Raw genomic sequence first — 5,945 nt, 5'->3', positions numbered from 1 at the left:
CTTTCCTATTTGGACGGTTCAGGCTTTTCCGAGGACAAAATTGAGTTAATTCGATTACTATTGGAATTTATCCTTACGAAAAATTATTTTTTGGTGGGAGATAAATTTTATTTGCAGAAGAGGGGGACGGCTATGGGGTCGAATATGGCCCCTACCTATGCAAATATCTTTATGCGACGGATGGAGGAGGACCTTATCTATGTGTCCCACCACTTCAGTCAGGTACTGCGGTGGTGGCGATACATAGATGACGTCTTCCTCATCTGGACTGGCTCTATCAATCAATTGCAGGATTTCCTTGAATTTCTTAATAATCTCAATCCCACAATTCTTTTTACCATGTCTTATTCCATGACTACCATTGATTTTTTGGATACTCGGATTTCAATTAGTGGAAACCAGTTGATTTCCGATCTATTCTCTAAAAATACGGATAGAAATAACCTTTTATATTACACTAGTGAACATCCAAGGACGATGTTAAAATCATTACCTTATAGCCAATTGATCAGAGTCAGGAGGGTGGTAAGTCAAGAGGACAGACTATCCTCACGCCTTGATCAAATGTGCAAAAAAAATTCTGATCGGGGTTATCCCAAACACATTTTGGAGTCTAATAGGCGGAAGGTGGATTTACTGGACAGGCAGGATCTCTTGGATGGGAAGTTGAGTAAAGAAAAGAAGGCCCGCTTGCCTTTTGTTTCTACCTTTTCTCCTCTCAGTTCACTAATTGGTGATATCCTGAGGAAGGATTGGAGGGTGTTAAGTAGAGCCTTGCCAAACATTGGTGAATTTCAGGAAAGACCTATGATGGCATACAGAAAAGGTAAAACGATCAAAAGTAGCATTGTTAAAGCGGACATTGGGTCCCGTCGAAAGAGCCAGACTTTTCTGGCACCGCCTAAAAATGGCTGTTACCCCTGCCTTGGCTGTAACATTTGTGATAGTATGATTAAAGGTAGCTCGTTTAAACATCCCCAAACAGATAGAGTTATAAATATTAGAGGCTTTTTTACATGTCAATCATCCTTTGTGATTTATCTCCTGAGCTGCCCTTGTGGTCTATACTATGTTGGTGAGACCACAACGGAATTGCGTCTTCGGTTGAGAAATCACAAATCTAATATCAAAACTAAAAGACAAGATTTGCCTGTGTCAAGACATTTTGTTGAGAAAAATCACAGTCTGTCGCAATTGAGATTCAGAATCATTGATTCTGTGCCTCAGTTGAGACGTGGCGGTGACAGAGGTCTGGCTCTTAAAAGGAAAGAGTTGGAGTGGATCTATAGGTTATATACCATGTCTCTCAAGGGGTTGAACATAGATTATCCCTGTGGCCCCCATATCTAACATAGTGGGGGGTAATTTGCCCATGACTCGGGGGGTTTTCTGTACGGTTTTCGCTCTCTATGGTGTAGTTTGTGTCATATGCATGTTTTAGAAAAATCTCTTGGGGGTCTGATTTTGACTCCATCTATATATGCATTTTTTAACTTTTTGTAAATTCATTTGTATTTTTGAATTGTGTGTTATTTATATTTCTAAATATATTTGTTTGTTTTGTTTTTTAGAAATATGACACTGTGTTGTCCACTGAAGGATGTTGGAAGGTAGCAGAGGCCGATGTACTGGGATCATCAAACTATATTGGGAATTTTCTCTATGAATCTGTCATTGTAATGTCCTGCATAGACCTCTGTCATGTTATGTATTGAATTATTGGCTTGTACTGCAATTTTGAACTGGAGCTAGGATTAACTTTAAGATCTCTTTGTAAATCCTTTTTCTTTATGTTTTTTAACCAAATGATATCATTATAAGTGTTTGTCACATTGTCAATAAATATGCAATTCACACTTGTGGAACCAATGGCTTCTTTTTATCGTGACATAATATGTCCGATATATTTTACATTCCAGGTTGGGATGAGTTGTTTGCCAAGTGAGGTTGCTTTAAGTGTATCTTTTGGTGACTATCGTCACATTGCATACTGGTTGACTGTGGGTATGAGCTATATAGCATCCCAGACTCTGCGATTGCAGTGTCAATGTGACTAACATAGATGAATTGCTGCGTATTATGAGCATTGCGTTGCATTATCTATTTCTTTTGATGATACATCGCAGTGCCCATTCTATTCTACAGATGATGCTCTAATTGCAGCCAATTTATATTTTGACATTTTTTCGATTTACCTTGCGGTTATGTTGATATTTGTCACTTGCGTGTCATGGCTGGAACGCAAGTTCCGTGTCCGCGCATGCGCAGTGACAACTGCTCCGCTCGATGCGTTCCACCGGATTGAATATCCGGTTTGGACGCCATCTTGGAGCATGCGCAGTTGATGCGCGCCTATTCCACACGCTGGCTATGCGGACATTACGGATTGACTGCTTACTGTAAGTGTATTTACACCTGGATACAATTGGCCGCGGCCTCCTTCCTTATTGGTCTAATTATCCTTATTTGTCACTATTCATGCTGTTTACACGGGATCTAAATATAATTGTAACACTATGCATGCCTGTGTTTACTGTAAAGAGATGCACTTTAGCACTAATATTTATAAATGCTGTTGGATATTGTGTTCACACATATAATGGGTTTTGTACATCTAATGACTTGATTGTTAGCTAATGTATGTTCCCTCTACTTATACTTGACACCATTGTGAGTTTGTCGTGGCTTGAGAAAGGTTCCTGTTGAACCGAAACGTTGCTGTGTTTTGAGGTGAATAAATCCACCCTGTTTTTCATCTGTCTTGGAGTCCTGGTGCCGTTACTATATTCTACGTTGTATTTCTATTCAAAATAAGGGGAACTGATTCATCCCCTGGTGACGAGCACATGGCCTGATTTTCTGGAGTTGTGGAGTGCTGTGTTTACTTGCTCTTGTTTCGTGTATATTTATATATAAAGTTAAAATATTAAAAGTTAAAAAAAAAGCAATGTAAAAAAAGTAAATTAACATAACTTGTATTGCCACGTCCGTAAAAGTCAGAGCTATAACAATATAACATTATTTAACCCACATGGTGAATGCATTAAAGCAAACAAAAAATGTCGAGGGCAGAATCACTGTTTTTTGGTCATCTCATCTCCCACAAACAATGGAATAAAAGATGATCAAAAAGTCTCATGAACCAATAAAAACGACAGCTCGTGCCACAAAAAAACAAGCCCTCACACGGCTGCAGCGACGGAAAGAAAACAAAACGTATGGCTCTCAGATAATGGCGAAAGAAAACCGCGCGGTGATCTCCTTAAAAACGAAACCCAAAAAACAATGGAGAAATCAGTTTTTTTCCTATTTCACCCCACAAAGAAAGTTCTTTCAGTTTCCCATTTCATTAGTACAATAAATGGTGCCATGAAAAACTACAACTCGTCCTGCAAAAATCAAGCCCTCATATGGATATATCAACAGAAAAATAAAAAAGTTGTGGCTTTTGGAAGGTGAGGAGGAAAGAACAAAAATAAAAAAATTCAAAATGGCTGCGGCAGGAAGTGGTTAAGGTCTGATCCCCACAATTGTATTATGGCTCATTGCAGGAGGTGTATATTTAGGGCTTACTAACGGGATTGTATCTTGGCATTTGAGATCAGAAAAATAAAGTAATGGGGGGCTCATTTTTTACTTTGCTAGAGCACGCCCTATCTATCTGCCTCTCACATATCCGTCTCATTTATATGCGAAGCTCTGCTGCATTTTCTATCACTATGTAGTTGGCTTTGTGAAATTTTATTTTTGTGCTGATTTGGGTTGAAAGCTAAAATTAAAAAGTTATTTTCAGTCAGTTGGTTTGGTGTAAATGTCTGTCACAATACGGCCCTCATCCAGTGTCATTTGTGCATCCAGATAGTGCAGCTTAATGTCGCTGATTGTGACCCCCAGCGATCAGATTTAATCTGTGATGGAACTTGAGAAGTGTTGAATTCCCCTGCAGCGCCACCACAGGAGAAACTAAGCATTACACAGTGAAATCAATAAGAGACTTGTCCTTTCTTAACTTAGAATTCCCCAATAGGGTATTTACAATGGGTTTCTTATACCAGACAACCTCTTTAGGTTATAAAGGATTCTTATTTACTCCAGAACCATCTAGTTTTAGAAAAATAAAGTTACATTTCCACCTCTCCATTGTGGTAATCTGTTACTAAGACTTTTACTTAGATGAATTGTGTGCTACAACATTTACTAAACAATTATAGAGAAACATTTACTAAACAAATATTAGAGATTTTCAGCTGCAATATGTAAATATAAAAAAATGTAATATATATTTATTTATTTATTTGGAGGCTTTGCTGCAGTGATTGGTATAATGCAGAGCAGGGGACCGTTTATGACATACCGTAAGCATTATGACATCACTGCAGGCAGTGATGTCATCAGAACAATGGAGGGTGTGGCATCTATAGCAGTGACATCACAATGGCGTGAAGTTCTAAGGACCCCAAGCGCGGTCACATCAGTGCCATATCTCGAGTTGATGCTGATGCTGAAACTTCACTTGGTTTTTCAAAGAGCGAATTTGTGCTACAAAGCGACTACTACATCATCTGTTCAGAGCACTTAAACACCAGTGCAACTTCTGAACATCGTGGTAGATTCCCTCTTATTTGAGGAATCCCGTTTTTCCATTGTTCCTGAATTTAAACATCAAGCCGCCTGCTACAAGGAACAATGAGTTACCGAGAACTCTTGCAGCTTGCAATAGACGAAAGTTCCCGGATAAATCAAGGTAAGTGGAACTTGTTATATCAGATACATTTAGACTAGTTTCACACAAACGTGTCCGTGAGTGGACAAATGGCACCATTGGGAATAACGGACAGGGTTGTCTTCTCCGATAAATCACGTTTTCTGCTTCATCGAAAGGATGGACTTTACAACCATTGCTGGAAAAAGCTGGCGGCGACGTCAGCGTCTGGGGTATTTTTCCATGGCATTCTCTGGGCCACTCATCCATATGGAAGGCTCTGAACCGATTTAGATATGAATCCATCGTTACAGATCACATCCACCATACATGCTGATTGTCTTCCCTGGAGCAAATGGAATCTTAAAGCAAGACAATGCGACATGTCACACGACTATAAATGCCCGACAGTGGTTGGAAGAGCACGACCAAGACTTCCAAGTACTTCCCTGGCCCCCTATTTCTCCAGACTTGAACCCAATTGAGCATCTGTGGGACCATGTCAATCGTGTTGTTCGCTTTATGGATCCTCCCCCACGCACAATCAAGGAAATTTGGGATGTATGGGGTCAGCGAGGCTCCACATATGAGACCACTGACCAGCACCTTATTGAGTCACTCCCAGCCCGTCTACTGCTGTCCGTGCTGCACACGCCGGTTACTCTGGATATTAGTAGTAGTTATAATAATGTGACTCGACTGTGTATATATTCATAGTATCAAAACGGTTGTCCAAGATTAGAAAAACATGGGAGCTTTCCTCTAGAAAGAAGGCCACGCGAGTCCATAGGAAATGTCTGGTATTGATCTTTTTTCCCATTTTTTCTGTACATAATTAATATATGTTATACACATTGTTTCACATCTAGGCATTGCTGATGGAAGATTAAGATCTGGACATAGAAGGCGTCAGAGTGTGGAACAGGATGAAGACCATGACAATGTCCCCAACAGGAGACGAAGACGTGGTCAAGTTCCACCGCGCCGTAGGTTGCAGCAAGAAGGAGCGGACAGAAGCCGGTCCCCATTACGACCTGAGCCAATAGAACAGTCTGAAACGACAAGTGGCCGTCGTATTAATAGTGAGACCGAGCTCAGAATTCCTGGAGAATCCCAGCCTGGGTCTACTCCATCAACTACTCAGGAGAGATCCGAAAGGCTGGAGGAACCAACACAAGACCCCAGCACCAGTGAGCCGCTACCAAACCTGCAGCCGTCCAGAGAAGGAAGAAGATCTCCTCAG

The sequence above is a fragment of the Rhinoderma darwinii genome, unplaced genomic scaffold (genome assembly GCF_050947455.1).
Source record: "Rhinoderma darwinii isolate aRhiDar2 unplaced genomic scaffold, aRhiDar2.hap1 Scaffold_778, whole genome shotgun sequence".
Taxonomy (NCBI): domain Eukaryota; kingdom Metazoa; phylum Chordata; class Amphibia; order Anura; family Rhinodermatidae; genus Rhinoderma; species Rhinoderma darwinii.
Note: the sequence above shows the minus strand (reverse complement) of the source record.